This window comes from Macrobrachium rosenbergii, chromosome 53 (genome assembly GCF_040412425.1).
Source record: "Macrobrachium rosenbergii isolate ZJJX-2024 chromosome 53, ASM4041242v1, whole genome shotgun sequence".
In the NCBI taxonomy this organism is placed as follows: Eukaryota; Metazoa; Arthropoda; class Malacostraca; order Decapoda; family Palaemonidae; genus Macrobrachium; species Macrobrachium rosenbergii.
The window spans coordinates 18,050,586-18,070,023 of NC_089793.1; the positions used below are offsets into that span (position 1 = coordinate 18,050,586).

General features: G+C 36.8%; 1 protein-coding gene across 2 annotated transcripts in view; it reads right to left on the reverse strand.

The window, feature by feature from the left end:
• Positions 1-19,438, reverse strand: part of LOC136834330 (homeobox protein aristaless-like) — a 389,926-nt gene that overhangs the window by 129,743 nt on the left and 240,745 nt on the right. For both annotated transcript variants that reach the window (XM_067096828.1, XM_067096827.1), the window contains exon 6: positions 17,297-17,404. The gene's annotated coding sequence lies outside the window, so the exon portion shown is untranslated. The remainder of the gene's footprint in view (positions 1-17,296; positions 17,405-19,438) is intronic.

Genomic DNA, 19,438 nt, shown 5'->3' on the forward strand with positions numbered 1-19,438 from the left:
TGTTAGAATTATATTTCCGATTTATCACTTTAGGAGTGATGACCCTGTTTTTACAAAATTTTAGCTTTATCTGAATGACAAAAAGTAATTGTTAATAGAATATACAGCTCCTTGACACTCTTGCAACTTTTCCAAAGTTCATTATTTCGTTAATCTTCCAAAACGTCAGACATACTTTCATGTTTCAGGGTTTTATTATAAATGACACAAGAATACCAGGTATGAAGAAAATCGTTATTGCTACTACTTTTTCACAGACCACTTCACTCAAGTAACGTCTCCCACATAGAGGTCGCTCCTATACAGCCATTCTGTTACTTTCGTGTTGCGAAATCGATTCATTTTTCACCTTTATGCGCCAAGCCTAATGGTCACCCAGAGGGCTGGCTGTCAACCAGCGGCCCATATTTACAGCAGAAATGCTATGGGTGCTTGTACACCATTCAGGGAATGTTGAAGGTCATGTGATTTTTAGCCTTATATAAATATTTATACGTTTTAACTAGCCCAGCATTGTAATGAAACTTGAAGACGTCATTTGACATTGTACTGCGAGTCTTTCAGACCATGGAATACCTTAACAGTTTAAATTATTTCACGCTCCACTGTGGATTTTGACGAAGAGGAGTATGGATCAATTATTTGTTACGAAACGGCGGACGAAGAAGTCTGTAAAAAAAAAGCTTTATGTAGTGTACATGGACCTAGAGAAAGTCTATGACAGAAGTGACAGAAGAGAATTGTATGTTGTTGAGGGTATATGGTGAGGAGGGAGATGTATTTAAAGCAATTAGAAGTTATTTGGGTAAAAGTAAACTACGAATTTAATGCGTTTTCTTTGATGTTACAGTGGGAGTTGACGATAGTGAAGCAAAGTTTGGAGGTGTTTGTAAGAGGAGAAAGTTGAAAGACTGTGTTGACAAGAGTAATGAAGGTAAACAGAAGGTAGAAAGAGGGAAAAACGAATTTTCCTGAAGTTGGTGGAACCATAAAAAGGGATGATTCATACTGATATTGGTATTTAGGATTAAATGAAAACAAAATAGGCCTATCAAAGTCTGACATTAGAGAAACTCATGGACTCCGATAAGGAAGGTAGGAAAACACAGGAATAAGAACGAAGGACGTGAAAAATCTGAATGGATATACAAACGAGTGAGAAAAGGGCATTATCATTAACCAATGTTGAATTTAAAAATATATCAAATGAATAAATATAGGGAAAAGGTAAGTATCCTCAACTAAGGCCATGGTTCAGAGCCTGTAGCACAGCCCTTGGATTAGGGGCATTAAATTATATGGTCATTCTTGGGCTTACGGAAACGGAATATGAAATATGAGACTACCTGCAGGCATGAATGGATAACCAGATATTCCAGTCAATTAGGCACTACAAAAATGAAAGAAGCGCAGCAGTGGCTGGTGGTTTATATCCTTCAAGAGGAAGTTTTTGTTAGCAAAGGAAGGTATGTTGATCGCCGCTCATTCGCCCAAGAAAGACATGTTCCCTTTGATGAAGTAATTCTTGATGAATAATAGAACACAAAGCTCGGAAAAATATAACTAAAGATTCTTTACCAAGGCCATTTGATTGCATAATATGGCGTAACGACAGCAATGGACACCTCTGACAACTTTGCCAAAGGAAATGAGAGCACAAGAAACTCCACATTTTCTGAATTGGTAATTCCTTGACATAAAAAAGTATTTATAAAGATACTTTGACAAACCATCGTACATGTGAAGAATGAGACGTTTAAGACTATTTTCGAGCTGACCAAAGCATAAAAGAAAAGACTAAACATATATTTTTGAATCAGGAAGAGAGATATAATAAATGAGGTACTTGATAACATTCTCCACGAGACCATGAAAGGAAAGACTTTCTGCATAGTCCTGAATGAAGAAAACCGTGCAAGGAAACAGACACTTAAAACATTCTATAGATTCTTGAAAATATTCTAGAAGAACGGGCACTGCAATCAGAAGTTTCTAAAGAGTAACATCCGCAAAGGAAATATCACAAACATGAGTCAAGCGCTTTTTTCCACTTCACCATCCAATTTGCCTTAAAAACACAGTGTTCTGATCAGTGCCGTAGTTCCCAAATCTTATAACTTATCGCAGTATAACGCAATTTTCTCAACACCTGAGGAGTGACGAACATTAACATCTTTATGCTTTTCTGCTTTTGTTAGTTCGTTTCCTCCTCTTGCGCCTCCTGAACAAGATTTGGGCTGCTTTTGACGTCTTGGTCCACTCCGCACCAAAATGTCTGTTCAGCGAAGAAAGGAGAACCGAATCCTAATTAAATACCTGAATAATTCAGGAAATTATAACTGGTTACATTTCAAAACTCAACTGATGACGTTAATTTAAGGATATGAATGGTTTAATGTGGATGTATCAAACTTGAACTAGTTAATCAAATATATACTGTAAATCAAATTGGACAGCAAAGAAACATAAAGATAGGGGTGCATAAGGTATGGAACGCACTGAATCGATACTCAATCTGTTATTTTCGTTGTTCATTCCCCGATGAGAAATAAGAAAATGGCGATTTTACAATAAAAGCAGAACAGACATCACCTTGACACAAGGTTCTGTGCTTGGTGTAATTACAGCTTTAATTGTTTGTTGCATTTATATAAATTAACCTCATAGAGAACAAAATGAATTTGCGTCAAAACTTTTAAAAGTTTGATCAGTATTTAGTATCGTACCTTCCTTGTGACAATGCATCGAAAGTTAGTTAGACTCCGCATAATTACAGTTATCATTTACGGGTGTATAATAAACTGAAACCTCTTTGAGTAAACTGCAAGGCAATGAAGAGAATAAAGATGAAGTGTTGAACGTCTAAAATAAAAATAACCAGTTAGGACTGATGAAGACACTACAAAAATAAAATAAAGCGATAATATTAAAAAAAAAAATAAATAATCGTTTTCTTCGATGTCATTTTCGCATTCGCTCGCCCAGACGCAATATGCTACAATCGTAAGCGCGCGGGAGCGCCGAGAGCGTGCTTTGCTACACCCTTTGAACTCCCCATTTGCGTTATCTCCGTTATGATCGAAATCTCGGACCGAGCAGTTTCGAATCGGTCTTCGAACAGACGGCCGTCACCCCGTGACGGCGGAGTCGTTGTCGTGGTCGTGGTCGTGGTCGTGGTCGTCGTCGCATCGTCACCACTGGCGTGTTCCGTACACTGTGATCGAATTCGCGCACTAAATCACAGCGTTTTTAGCCTTCTATTAAGAGCACCCAATTCCGGCGGTGAAAGGGCTCTCTCTACGATTGTGTCAATTGCCGTCTTGAGTGGTACTTCGGGTGCGGATTTTGGGGGGTAGGGGAAGCGGGGGCGAGGGAGGGGGTTAAGAAGATGGAACGGGTTGAGGGACGGGCTGTTAAAGAATGAGGCAATGAGATGGGGCTAGAGGAAAACAAAGAAAGGGAGCAGAAGAACTTCCAGTAAGGAAGTTACAAAAGTAAACAACAAAAGTAGTGAGTGAAAACAGAATAAAAGTGAAAACAAATATGTTAACAGGATAAAAAATGACAGCTGAAAAATAATAGGGAAATAAAAAAAATACACAAATATTCTATGCTAACTATTGGACGCCTAAAACAAACGAGAGAGAGAGAGAGAGAGAGAGAGAGAGAGAGAGAGAGAGAGAGAGAGAGAGAGAGAGAGAGAGAGAATCAGTGCATCTGTTCAAGAGAAGGCAAAATTAAAGTACATCAGATGTACGATAACATTAGGTACAATTCCGGCTCAGAATAACTATTTCATCAATATAATAAAAATATTCTTTATAAAAATCTGATCAGAAGCAAAGAGAAACGGAGAAGAGAAAAACTAAAGGTTACGGAACTAACAATAATAGTGGTGCGGAAAGATACCATAGACAAGGCGCAGAACAACTAAGATAGCGTGCACAGCAACCACAAATGTTTAGGAGAACAACAATAGATATCGTGAAGGAAAATAATTGACGGCGGGAGCAACAGTCGAAAATAGTGAGACGAAAAACCCAGATTGGCTTGAAAAACCAATTATGGTGAGAGGAGCAACCGAACACGACATGAAAAGAAACCCAAAGATACCAAGACAAACAACCAAAGACGGTGAGGAGAACAACCAAAGACTGTGTGAAGAACAAGCGAAGACGCTGTAAAGAACAACGAAAATAACCCGCATCGAGGAGCAACCGAACACTCCGTAAAGAACAGCCAGCGATGGCGAGAAGAGCAACCCCTTCATGATACCGACCTGATAATCAACTATTTTCTCTACGATTACCTAAATTCATCAAAGCCTTTCTGACGCTCTACTTCCTCCGTCGTGCTGCGACGTATGGACGTCGACGGAGTCCTACCAGACGTCACGACGTAACCCAGTTGAGAGGAGAGAGAGAGAAAAAAATATGAAAATGTCTAGAAAACGTTGAACTTCGACGAGAGCCAAAGATGTCTCCTCCAGCTGACGAAAAAAATGGGAGACTGTTGTATTCTTTATAGCGGATTTAATGTCAGTATCACCACAGCACAATCTTTACTATCTTTTATTAGTTGGCTTATTAAAGGTCTGGTTACTAATGGTGGCACGGGTGTGTGAATGCACCAGTGTTAATTTGTACGTGAGCTCATGATATTTAACATTAGTCACTGAAATTTCCTCAGCTGATGTTTTATATTTAATGTTTCGTTAGTCTGAGGTTCAACTTATATAAATATATATATATGTATATATATATATATATATATATGTATATAATATATATATATATATTTTATATATATATTAATTAAAAGTGAGATATATAACAAGCAAGCATGCTTATCTGTTCATTAAATCCTTATCGCTGGTTTACAACGTACAAAAGCAGATTTAATGTTATATTTTTTTATTTTTATCTAAAAGATATGTATCTCATACGGTACTCTTAATGGCATACGAATAACGGCTACTGTATTTTTTTTTTGTCTTCGGTTTTGTATTTTTCTGTCTTCGGTTTTAAAGTTTGGAAGTTTACACGCCATGTTAAAGAATTTTTTCTACATGCACCGGGAGTTATTTAAACTTTTATTTTGTTATCATCATTATATTTTTTGTATATTCTATGATTCATTTCAGTATATGAATTTTTCAAGCTTAATTTTTCAGCGCTGAGATTTACTTGCGATACCCGGATATTTTTCATACCAGAATTCTCATAATATCTTTTGAGGAATTCTCTCTGTCAGCTTAAATCTCCTTAACTGAAAGTCAGAGAAGTCGCTAAATGGTATATAACTAACATTACCCACAGCTGGTCTGTATATCAATCCATTATCATTCTCAGAACCTTAAAATCAATATCAATCTTCCTGCTTTAATTTCTTACAAATAAATATAAGTAAATTAATTTTTTTTTTATTTTCCTGACACTGTTTATGAAGACGCAAGGAAAAGAAAATCAATTTATATGACGATTTACATTTCCTGCTTGGAACCACATTCAAACATACAGACCTTGGCATTCTGCCTGGTTGCTGAATCCGTCGATAAGAGTAAATTGCCTCTCAAATATCTTCATACCTGTTCTCTTTTCTCTTCGTAAACAAAATCAACGAGTTCAATAAAAAAAAAAAAAGTTAGGTGGATGTCACCTTGATTCGATAGCACTGTACCAATTCTTATGTATTATATATTTCAGTGTCAATTTTTATATATTATATATTTCAGTATCAATTTTTATATATTATATATTTCAGTGTCAATTTTTATATATTATATATTTCAGTATCTCACAAGATTGGAATCAATCTCGTGACCTCATAATCTTTTATGGTATGATGAGAGAAATGACCAAATACCACCCTCATGACAATCAATCGAACCTTATACTCATGACTTAGAGTAAGATAAGGAGCAATGAGTACCTTTAGATTTGCATACGTAGCGAAATAATGCACAGATGAATAAGTTGTGGGTCTAATGCAAAACAATAACAAAGGAAAAATGTTTGTATGTGTATGAATGAATCTAGTGTCTATAAATACACTCTATATGAATATATACATAGTGTATTTATAAGAGTATGTAATTACACGTTTACGCTGTATTATTTCAACTTCTATATGTTAAGTTCCTTACAGCCCAACATCTGTTTCTTTTCAGTCGTATTACAACCGGTTTGTATAACTAAGCTTACTTAGGCACATATTAGATCAAGTCTCGCGATGTTTGAGGCTGTTCATTATTAGAACATGCTATAAGAAGGAGCCACAAATCGAGTCGGTGTCTTTGTCAATATGTTGACACTAAACAAAGTACCACCAGTATGTGTGGAAAGAGCGACGTTGATGGCTGCTGTAACAGGGAAAAAATTTTCACCCAAGGTCTAGTTTTAAAGACAAGCTGACCTTCAGCTCATTTCTTGAGGAGCGTTTCACCTTTTAGATAGAAAGTACTGTATGTGACAGGTCTTGCACGACTTATCTCATTAATGAATGTTCTTGTGGTAGAGAGTTCGTGCAATTTCCCTGGAAACTGGTTACAACTAGTTTTGAGCGAGGAAGAACTAGTGTATATAACTTTTTTTTTTATACACATGTATACTCTCCCTCTAGTCAATTCAAAAGCCAGCTATGGCATTACCTTCAATAACCAATACAACCGATGACGGACTTCACATACGATCTCTGTCTTTCTCATTACTCTCCCTATCTCATTACTTCTTGCATGTACATTTAATTACATTCACCTAAGCATTCCTGGGTCCTAAATGAAAAAAGCAGCCTTCGAATCTCGTTTCACCTCTGTTTTTGACTCTGAAACATTATTTCTGCCATATCGCACTTTATCTTTGATCAAAGGCCACGGAACGATCACAAATCGTTTTAAGGTTTTTGGTGCTAAGTTCAGTTGTAACATTCGTGTAGCACCAGTCGGTTAAAATAGTTGACACGTTAGCATCGTATCTTCGTGCGCAACGTGATGACTAGAGAGAGAGAGAGAGAGAGAGAGAGAGAGAGAGAGAGATCCGAATTTCTATTCTTTGTTGGGGGAATGTCACCCTAGAAGCTGGATTAGTCGATTTATTAATTACAGCTGCTGCGGGGGTTTGTAAGCAGTGCAACCTGGACCCAACTACCCTTGGGGTACACACACACACACACATACATATATATATATATATATATATATATATATATATATATTTATATATATATACATATATATATATATATATATGTGTGTGTAACATATATATATATATATATATATATATATATATATATATATATATGCAGAAAACCGCTTCTTTTTCCTTTTATTGAACGAATTTCACACTGATCTTTTAAAACCATATCAATGGTGATAATTTTTTTACGATAATTCCTAAGTTTTAAAACGTATGCTACTTTGCACTACAAAAATAGCTATATACAGTACCTGTTTATTTCTTTTGATAAATGGGACTTCAACTGTGATTCAGACACATATGTGGCAGTGATTAACGTTATTTAATTACCATTGGCTACTGTTACTAATAATTTCTAGCAGAGCGAAAGTAACAAAATAACATCACCAACAGCAGTAACAACAACAGAGATGCGGATAACATAACAGCAACAACAAAGAAAACACAACGGAGAAAGAATAAGCGAGAACAATGACAGTGAAGCGAGCAGCAACAACAACAGCAGAAACAATAAAACAACAAGGACAACAACAACAATAACAACAACACAGATAAAAACAATGGAAATAAAGAGAAAAACGGCAGAATCAAAATAGCATAAATAAAGAAGATGAAGAACTAAGGACCAACAACAGCAACAAACCGACGAAACTTAGCAGCTTCCGACTTCGGACAATGATCGCACCTCATAAGGAAGAAAATAAAAATCAAGGTTTAAAATTACAGTTATGATCTGAGTTGATCACACTCCAGCTGATTTTGACGTTATTACTCTACACGGTGAATTTTGATCGATGTTCTCTTTCCATAACTTTCCTTCGCATGCATCACTATAAAGTTGGTTGTCATGCACAAAAAGAAGCAGAAGAAGGGGAACTGAAAGAACACAAGAACTGGAGGGGAAAGGAAGAATATAATACAATTCTTCCCCTTCGCTAACGTGGCATTATCTCTTGACATCGATTCGCCATAGTCGGCGTCACAAATATAGTTTTGCAATTGGCCTTCAGCAATATGCAGTTACCTGTGGCTGAAGCTTTTACTTCTCTGAACCAATTTTACTAACCAAATGTGTCTTGATCCAGTACTTTTATCTTTTCTTAATGCTTTTTTTTATTTCATTTGTATTGTGCCTTTTCACTCTTCATTCTGGTATGAAGTAGCATCATCATTCCACAATCAGTACAAAGCAGCGTCCATCATCCGCAAACAGTAAAAAGTAGCATCCCTCATCCGCAAACAGAACAAAGCAGCGTCCATCATCCGTAAACAGTGCAAAGTAGCATCCCTCATCCGCAAACAGGACAAAGCAGCGTCCATCATCCGTAAACAGTGCAAAGTAGCATCCCTCATCAGCAAACAGTACAGAGCAGTATCCCTCATCCGCAAACAGTGCAAAGCATGATCCCTCATCCACAAACATTCGATGAGAGGCTAACAATCTTTCCACTTTTTCAAAGGCCGTTTCTTCTTCCAATTCAATTTTTCTTTGTCTTGTACATTTAAGCACAGCAACATATAGCTCCTCATTGACGGCTGAAAAAGCACGATAATCTTTCCATAGCTGTTATTTTCCAGTTATGCCTTTTCAAAACGTCCCCTCAAATGTTATTGTACCTATTCTTCCAGCTATCGTTTCGCCCCAACGGCCCGCTCTGTGGCGGAGGAGGCAGCCATGACAATTCGTCGCTGAGCCAATCGCGGTCCGTTTCATTGGCTTGAGGTTCATAGCGCCGTAATGATGAAGAGGAGGAGGAAGAAGAAGAAGCCTATGAACGTGTGCGTGTGCGCGCGCGCGGGCGTGTATGCGTCTATGGCGCAACGGCGAGAACGCAACCAAGCTAAGAGAAGACTGTGGCTGCAATTACGGTACGGTAGAAAACGTCTCCTCGTCGATAATACCTTTTGTCAGGAGTTGATAGCGAACGTTACCTTCGTCTATTTACACCAGTTATTACAACAAAAAGTATATTTTTCCAGCCATGTTGCGGTTTAGTTTTCAAAAAAAGAACAGTGATAAGGCAATTTGATGAGAATTGAATTTTTTCTCCACGGCTTTCAATGAAAAATGACAATCATCTGCTCAATCTCTTCTTGTTGGGGGATGGGAAGTTGTCTGGGCTGGGTGGCTCCGAGACTAGGATTCTTGGAGGAAGAGTTTTACAATTTGGTAAGAGAATAAAACACACAATATATATATATATAATATATATATATATATATATATATATATATTATATATATATATATATATATATATATATATATATATATATATATATATATATATATATATATATATATTATATGATAATAAATTCTTTGGAACCTGACCCTAAAACTACTACTTCTTCTTCTTCTTCTTCCTCTTTCTTTCTCTTCTTCTTCTTCTTCTTCTTCTTCTTCTTCTTCTTCGACCATGTTCATTATTCCCGCAAGATGTTTGTTTACCATCAAAACGGGATGGCCTATAAGAGACACATCTAACCCCACAGAGGCGAAACCATTCAAAGACAACTCATAAAATCCATAAGATACTCTCTCTCTCTGTCTTTCATCATTTCTCTACGCACAGTAATACGATGCAAAAAACGTAAACCAGTTTTCAAATTACCTATTTTTGCGAAATGGAGCTTCACGAAAATAATGATACACCAACTCTAAAATACGAAAGGAGTCTTAGATGATGGAAAAGGTCGGGATTTCCATTCCACAGAGATTGGGATTTCTAGTTCAAAGCGCATTTCCATAATTTTCAGTTCAAAGGATTCTACGCGCAACATTACTGAAGGGCTAAAAAGACAAAAAGAATCTAATTACCCTAAAAAGTAATCAAAAATATTTATCGAACTCTGCAACCTCTTGAGGTGATACTCAGTCTCCATTTACAATTAATATTATGGAAATAATGACGGCATGTATCGATTTACCTGTTGCCGACTTCCAATTTGTGTTGTGTACAAATGAAACTTAAGTGACAAACTGCAAAATAACTAAACGAAGTTAATGTTATAAGCAGCATTTTTTTTTTACGTTTACTTACAATCCATCCCACCTTTTTTTCTGATGATAAATTCAATTTTTAACACTGTTACTTTTACTTATAAATAAAGTTATATTTAGCTTTTCGAAGTATTGAACGAAGGTGGTGAGGACAAAGGATGAGGGGCAGAGGATGCCAGATTTACGCATGATCAGAGATTTATGTATTAGGTGATTAGAACAACGGAGGAAGAAGCTTGGAAAGTAAACTACGAAATTAAAAGCAAAAAGAGAATAAATGGGTAAATAAATGTAAAATAATAAGATAGGTTTGAGATGGGAATTCAGAAAAATCCAAGTACCTGGGTGTACGAGCATCTGATAACCGGAGGCTTCCGCGTGTATAGATTGTTGAACTATTTTCTGCTTATTGTGTTCACTTTCCAGCAGGAATTTAGCGTAAAGGATGCCATATTTATGGCTTGTCTTTCACGCAGGTCGATATAATGAGGTCATCTTTATAAAAGAGCGACAGAAATGGCTGTCTGGAGCTTTGTTCGTGGATGATGATGATGGTGACCTGTAGGTATATGTGGAATTTTGGGACATATGGGCCAAAGATTTTCAAAACATTTAACGAATTGTTCGATGCGTTCCTCGAAACAAGTGACTGATGAGAGGCTGCGATAAGAATAGTACGCACCTTTGTTCCTGAAATTGACAGAAAAGCTTATATTATTATCACAAGCTAAAATGCAACCCTAGTTTGATAAGCAGACTGTTATAAGCCCAAGGGTCCTGATAGGGAAAGCAGACTGGTACAAAAAATGAAACTGGGAATTAAGAATAAATTATGAGAGGAATATAAAACAATTAAGAAAAATAACAAGTAAGGCGAATAACGATGAAAAATGAATAAGCCAGATAACATGTAAAATATGAAGAGATACACGTCAGCATTTGCACAAAATCTGAACTTCTGAAGTTACAGCGATTAATCTACGTGATTATGAGGATCATTCCACAATCTGGCTAGAACAGGAATAAAACTAACAGAAATTGTGGGGTTATTGAACCTCAAAGAACAACGGGGAAGACTGTTAAAATTAACATCATATTTATTGTACGTTGTGGACGTATTAACAGTCTGAGAAGAGCTCAATGCAAAGGAAGAATATAAATACGAAATATCATGAATGCAGATGCAATAGACACACGGAAGAAAAAATGATGAAGAGTAGGAGGGTAGCGAAGTTACTGGGTCGACTGCATCGGAGGCAACTGAGCCAGTTTTCGATCCGGTGAATAACGCTCCCGCTAATAGCTACAGCACTGCAGTTCCATCTGCTGTACAACGGCTTCCATACGAAGAGAGCTGGACTTGTACAACAGGAAATCACTGATGACTTGATCACGTAAGCTGCTAAGAAGCAACCTCATCCTCACCTGTCTATCACTCCTTTAACAGCAAAGACCTGTGAACCTCTTGTTCTATGGCCACTGCACCTACAGGAGTCCTTGGAGCCTAGAGTAGAGCGTTTTACCGCTCCGGATCGCTCATATCAGCAGCTTCCATCTCCAAGCTACACCTTGCACATTACGTACGAGGTGCTTCAAAATGCTTCAGAAGTAAGGGTAGTTAAAAAATGAAGCGTATTGTTTGTTTCTTTGATTGTTTTTTGCAATGTTGTGAGAGGTGGTACAGCTGTGGGACTGTATCGTGGAATATTAAATGGCAAAAAACACACGTTGGTAGTAACGTAAGTAGTTACAGTAATGAAATTTAATCATATAAATTGGTTATGGACGATTATTAAAATACGTAATATAAATTAGAGTGTGAACAACCCGTTCATCCAGGATGTTCACAAACACACACACATATACGTTAGGTGCAAATGTTAACGTTGCTAGTTACCCAGCGCACTAACGTAACATAAACATAAAGAAATCAAGGTAAATAAGAGGAAGAAAAAGTAGCCACGTTTAATCCTGGAAGACGTGACAGACCTGCCTCTCTGATGGAAGGTTATACTAGCAAGAGAAAGCAGAATCAACAAGAAAATTCCTAAGCCTAGCCTGCCACGACTATGGGGTCCAACGAGAATACACCCAAAAAATCTTATGAGTAACATTCCTGATATTAAAAACATTGGAATGTTGTCTGGCATCTTCAAGTTCCAGCCCAATGGGTTGGCAGCAGATGGATATATAAATACATGCCTAATTTAGCTGAGCATAAATTGTCGTTGTCACTTTATACGTCGTCTTCGAAGTAAACGACCAGACAGATGAATGCAGAGCACTATTAGCCTTTGTTAACTTTCATAACGAAATACCATTAGATTGAGTAACTGATTTCCAAAGTGCTCTGATCTCGCAAACAACAAATTAATCCATGTCAAATTTAAAGAGTATACATGAAAATGCAAAACTGAGTAAGCCAACAGAGGAAAACCTAATGATAAATGTATCATTGAAAACGAGTGGGAAAACGCACCACGAAGCTTAACAGAAAAATAATAACTACTGTTATTTCAAAAACAGTTTTTACCATCTCTTGATTTATTATCACGTAACAACGGAGTAAGAAGTTTGATGAGAGACGTTATGACTTTCGCTGCTGCGATTAATAGGGATTTTATGGGAAAATCCAAGATAAGTGCGTTCTTATTTTACTCAGTTTTATGGAGATTTTGTTTAGGAAACAATTCTAATGTATTTTAGCGTTGTACAGAGTTAATTACGAGTACTGACTTTCTCTCGAGGATTATGCAAGAGAAATAAGCAACATATGGGGTGCAAAATGAAATATAATGAAAGGCAAAGACAGCGAAAGTGAAGCTTCAAAATTTAGGAATAATGGCAATTACATTGCTGCAACTGTGATGCGTTTTCTACAATATTACTTCTAACATTCTTCACTGAAACCTTCTGAGGTATACAACACCAACCATATTTTATATATATTCTACAACAACTATTTATTAAAATTTTCACACCATTTATTCTCCCATTTTTACTTCACCTATTACCACAGCTATTCTGTATTCAACTTTTATTGTTGTCCTTTTCACTTGATGCGTTCTTCTTTGCGAATCTCTGTACGGAGAAATAAATTAATCAGTCATTTTCACGATGAAGCTACGTTTAAAACCTTCATTCCAGCATGAGGAGCTTGAAAGATGAGATATCTTTTATAGCAAAGATGTTCTCAAGTTATCAATTAATGCAGCAAAGGGAAATTGAGGACAATCTCTGTATGGCACACTACAATTTTCACAACTTGAGTCTAACCAGACAAAATTAAAGAACCTCTGTTCAGTGGAAAATTCTTTTCAAAGCCCTCCATTCTGGCAAAAGGGAGACTGATTTGATTTATTAATTTGCCCAACTTTCGTGACAATGTCAAAGAGAAAATTAATGACTTTCTCCTTCCCATTCGATTCACCTTAGAGATTATTTTAGTTTTAGTTGGTTTCTTGGACTTGATTTGTATATTTGCCTCTTAAAATGATAGAATTCCAAGGTTATTTTCTGTCATTTACGTCACAGATTATTTTTACCTCAAGGATGTTGGTTCCCCCTTCTCTTTAGATATTGTTTCATATCATGTATCATATTTTTGGCTGTTTCCAGCTTCTTGGTGGCTTAAATTTGAAACTGGTCTCCATGCAGTGGGAATCTAATCGTCTGTGAATAATTTTACGTTCGTTTTCGCAAAGAAACTGCAAGGTAAGGGTTCAGAATACCTCATAATCCTTGCCATTTACTGGAGAGAATGTACAGCTTGCTTCACACATCATGAAGGAGCAAAAGAATGACTGCTGTTGGGCCAAGAGCCATAAGTGTCTCAAGACACTGCAACCTCATAGGGCAACAATGTTCAGCCATCAATTTTAGACGGAGCTGCAATTGTTCTATAAGTACTGAACGCATTTCTCCCCTGAGACTGGTTCGATGCAGAAAAGATGAATTCTTCATTTCATCTCCGATTGGGATTTTCATATGATTTCGGTGGAAATTGTATCCAAATTTATTAAGAAATCGAGGCGTTATGAGTTCGTTGCAAGGCCGTTGTGTTTCCGTTCAATCAGCGAAGTTACGCGACGATGGTGCTGGTTGGTTCTTGGCTAGGTGACCATCAGGCAATGCCAGGCGCCATCAACGCATAAATCTTGCACTTGCTGAAAACCAGGAAGACAGCATCTTCCAGAACCACCTCCACCTAAGGGGATGATGAGTCGTATGTGTGTGTGTGTGTGTGTGTGTGTGTGTGTGTGTGTGCTGTGCATGGGTGTGTTCTTTTAAACACAGAAAAAGAAGAGGGGCACGGCTAAGTTCTGTACATGGAATTACAGTTTTAATTATCAACATGAAATTTCTATTTTTTATTCTTATTTTCCTTCCAGAGGAGATAATAGCGTCTGAAGACAGTGTACGCCTGAGAAAAGCAACGTCCTCAATTTAAATTTGAAAAATGGACAAGATCAAACCCTGGAGAAGTAGCAACTCAATTTTCTGTGAGAAAATGAATAAGAAGCAAGTCCTGCAAAAGGAGCAATCTCGTTTTAAATGGAAAAATGAACAAGATGCAAGCTCATGGAACTCGGTTTTAATTTGAAAACCTGGCAGACTCATTTTAGATGCGAAAAATGAGTAAGATACAAGCCCGGGAGAAGCGCCACCGACATTTTAAATTGGAAAAATGAACACAATACAAACTCTGGAAAAGATGCAACCTCATTCTAAATGGGAAAAAAGAGCAAGATGCAAGTCCTGGAAAAGTAGTAACCCAATTTATATGGAAATATGAACAGGATGCAAGACTGGAAAAAGTAGCAATCTCATTTTAAACTAGACAAATAAACAAGGTTCAAACCCTGGAAAAAGTAGCAACCACAATTTAAATGGAAAATATGAAAAACGGTGCAAGGCCTGGAAAAGCAGCAACCTAATTATAAATGGTAATAATGTAAAAGATGTAAGACCAAAAAAGTAGCAGCCTCATTTTAAATAAATAATATGGTAAAAACAACGAGATGCCACAATGGAAAAGTAGTGGCCTCATTTTGAATAAGGAAAATTGAAAAAGATGCAAGCCTGGGAGAAGTGGCAAACTCATTGTAAATGGGAAAAACCGAACACGATGTAAGCCCTGGAAAATTAGCAATCTCATTTTCAATGGGAAGAATGAACAAGATGTAAGCCTGGAAAAGCTGCAACCTCATTTTAAATGGGAAGAATGAACAAGATGTAAGCCATGTAAAAGTAGCAACCTCATTTTAAGTGGAAAAAATGAACACGGTGCAAACCTGGAAACGTAATAACCTCTTAAAAAAAAAAATAAATAAATAAACAAGATGCAAGACCGGAAAAAGTAGCAGCCTTATCTAAAAAAAAAAAAAAGATAAAATAAAGATAAAACAAACAGCACGGAAGCCCCGGAAATGTAGCAACCTCACTTTGAATGGGAAAAAGCGAAGAAGGTGCGAGCCTGGAAAAACTAGCAACCTCATTTTCAATCAGAGAAACGGAGAACAAAAACAAGTTAGTACTGGCTGAAGGAAGAAAGATAATGGCAATCACTCCGCCGAGAACGAGAGCTCGACGTTAGCGAAAGATAATGACAAGTCTCTCACAGGAAAATTTCGCGTCTTTGTGCATTTCCTGCCAAGTATTTGAGAAGGATCGTGAGTCCAGCCCAGTAAGTGCCGGAGCGTGGCAGCGGTTAGCACGGGGTCACGGAGGTCAACCATAGGGCACGTGGAGCACGGAGGAGGTCAGCCATAGGGCACGCGCAAACCCACTTATATGTTGCTAGCAGGATATTGTAAACAGGTAATCACTAAAAGTCATTAGAAGGAAGGGCCTCGCTACACAAAGAACCCTTCCCGGGGCAAACGACCAATAAATGGGGCTTTCTTTGTCGAGTGGAAGCAAGAAGTTTGGGGATCTTTGCCCTCCCGTCGCAGATTATGGAAACTCTCTCGCCTCTTTCTTGAGCCAATTTATTTTCTTATTCTGAATCTCAAGAATGTGAAAGTTCCCTCGACGGCTCATCGCAATGTTTTTTCTTTATGTGTGATTGGTTACGTGGAACATATGGAAGTGGCGGTGTTACACCAATAACTTATTTTATTCTTATGATATATTGCCTCAAATTATCCGTAATGTTGCTCACTGAAATTATCCGTAATATTTCCCGGTGATAGCTCTTCCATCAAACCATGACTTTCAACTCGACCTATCCGGTACAGCCCGGCATTCATACCGTTTGATTCAATTTTTCAACTCTTTTCGATTTTTGTAGTTGCCAACATATCATTGTAAGATCTTTGTCTAGTTCATTCCCTAATTTCATTTTGCTGAAACGGTACACCAAATGAACTATTAACGCTTTTCCATTAAAAAAGTTTTTTTTTTCTCGTGATGATGGCAAATTTACCGTTGATTTTTGTCTTCGACTTATCAAGTGTTCTGCGCTATCAATTGCTTCTACGCATATAGAAATCACAGTAGCGATTCCCGACGCGGGGCGTACGCCCCATCGGTGGTTTCTAGGAAAATACTGGTGGTGCTTGGGAATGGGATCCAAAAATGTTTTGTTTGACAAAGGGCATCCATAATTTTATAACTTTTAAAATTTTGTTAAATATCAGAGTTCTCACCTATTCTTTTGTAGTCAATAAACATGTTAGATCCTTATGTACTCAATAATTAAGGTGGAATAATAAAAATATTTTTTTTTCAACCACCAGTTTTTTTGGAAAGTTACAGTGGCGCCTGTCGGCAAAGAGGTTGGGAAACAGAGAATTATAGTTTCCTAAGTAAATAGTCGAAGAGTTGTAAAGAGGCCAAAACCTGGAAAAAGAACACTAGAGAAGCAGGAGCTTACATTAAGTCTTTCCACGCCATCAGTAGGTGAAATGAAATTGTAATGTTTATACACTGCTGAATCTAACGGACCAAATTTTTTCACCAAAAATTAAGAGATCTCCTCACGGATAAGGAAAATTAATCACAAAACTCCAGCATGAAGCAAACTCATTGACCACTAGACCAACGAAAAAGACTTAAAGAATCAAATAAAAATCGAAACAGTTTCTGTCATTTACCTTTGATCGTCATCCTACTTGGCTTGTCTTTCTGGCGCTAAAAACTGCATTATTTCCTTGATGCTTTCCTTTCTGTTTTAAAAGGCTTGGTCTGTATCATGTTGCAACCTGCAATATAAGACGGTCGTAAGAATTCCCTTCAGGTTATACGTGTGGTTTAGTTTCGGATCGCAAACTAATGTCACTTCATTTGCAATGTAAGATCTTCTACTTTATGCTCCTATTCTGGTTAGAAATTCTCTTATATTCTGTAATATTCAAGTATATTCTGTGAAGGATCAGTGAAACGGATAATAGTAAATGTTATTCATAAATTCTAATTTTCCCTCGGAATTTGACCTTGAAGAACTTTTTACCTCACCCTCTCCCCAAAAAGTTCACACATACACTTACACGTACACAACAGAAAAAAAAAACTAGCACTCAATTTCAAATAAAAGAAGTTAGATCCAGAATGCGATTAATAGAAAGTTATGTTTACGCTCGGGTTCAACTAAAACAAATTAGCTGTAAATAGATTGCTTTCAAATAATCAAGCATACCATAGGCTTGAGTTATGGGGAACCTGGGTCAAGAGATTTCCTTATGTCTAATAGTTTGATTATTCTGAATATTTCAAAGTTAGAGGATGATAATACAGCAGAAATCTGGGGTGAATTTTACACAAGTTTAATTAATCTCATGCATATTAGTATGGAGATCTCAGCATTACTTCTTCAGTTCTGGAAAGTTCTCCGATTACTATTATAAAATTATTATTAGGAGTAATAGTAATTGGAGTAACAATGATGGCCATAATGCATTCTGCACAGGGGCATTTGGTAAACAGCAATTAATGAGACAACACGCATTTTAAACGTATTTTCATAACATCAGAATGAAATGAAGATGTGAATTTAAGGCTGTCAAGTTTATCTGGAACAAGATTCGATATTTGGCTCTTCAAGACCACTTGTCAAATTCAGGAGGGAGGATACTAAACAAAGATTATAGAAAAATATACACAAGTCAAACCATGATATATATTGAAATTAACAATAACCACCTTCTCAGTGAGGAGGTAAAAAAAAATCATATAAGCAAGTGAAAGAGAATCTCCTTTGGTGATATCAGTACTCACACATTTATTTGCATTTGCAGTGAGAATGAAGGGTGCAAACGCTGCCTTCACTTGATCACTGTAAAATCATAAAGTAGTATATGACCTCAAGGATTGATTGCATTTAAGGCTTTCTAAAAATGTCTAGTTAGGTTTTACTTGCTTCTTTAAATGCAATTCCGTTATCACTACTCTACTACAAAAATGCAGTAGAAATGGCATGGCTACCGAAAACGACAACCGTTTGAAGCCCATATGGCATCAATAAAAAAAATCTCTCCAGAGACAATGATTCAACAAAACTCGGTTGTCAAAGATTTTTGCAATATCGAGACACCATACTTCCGTTGTCAAGCGACCATAAGAGATGCAGTATTGTCTGTTAGTGACGGAGCACATATCTAATGATCAAGTTACGTAACGAACGTGAATTCTATCTGCTAAGAGCCATGACAGGTGTTAACCTGGGAGGATCTTAAAAAAGATGCATAACATGGGTATTTTTTGAAATATTAATGGTAATTGGTTCGCAACTCCATGCAAGATGCTCATGTGATGTGAATTTAAAGGGAAAATAACGTTACATTGGTATTGATCTTGTAGTTCCACAGATTCTGCATCAGTCAAGAAAACTGCAACCTATAGCACTTGTGTGGCGTTGCTGGACATATACTATTTAGATGTTATTTCTCTCTCTCTCTCTATTATCATCACCACTACTTTCTAAAAGCATATACAGTCTTATGGAACATATCAGAATATCATTTTATCAAATGAAAAACTTTCAATAAATAAGCAGCATATATACATACATATATATATATATATATATATATATATATATATATATATATGCTGTTTATTTATTGACATTTCTCATTTAATAAAATGATATTCTATGTTCCATAAGATGCTATATCTTTTAAGTTGATGATAATGAAAGAGAAGAGAAGAGAGGAGAGAGAGAGAGAGAGAGAGAGAGAGAGAGAGAGAGAGAGAGGAGAAATAACATCTAAATAGTATATGTCCAGCAACGCCACATA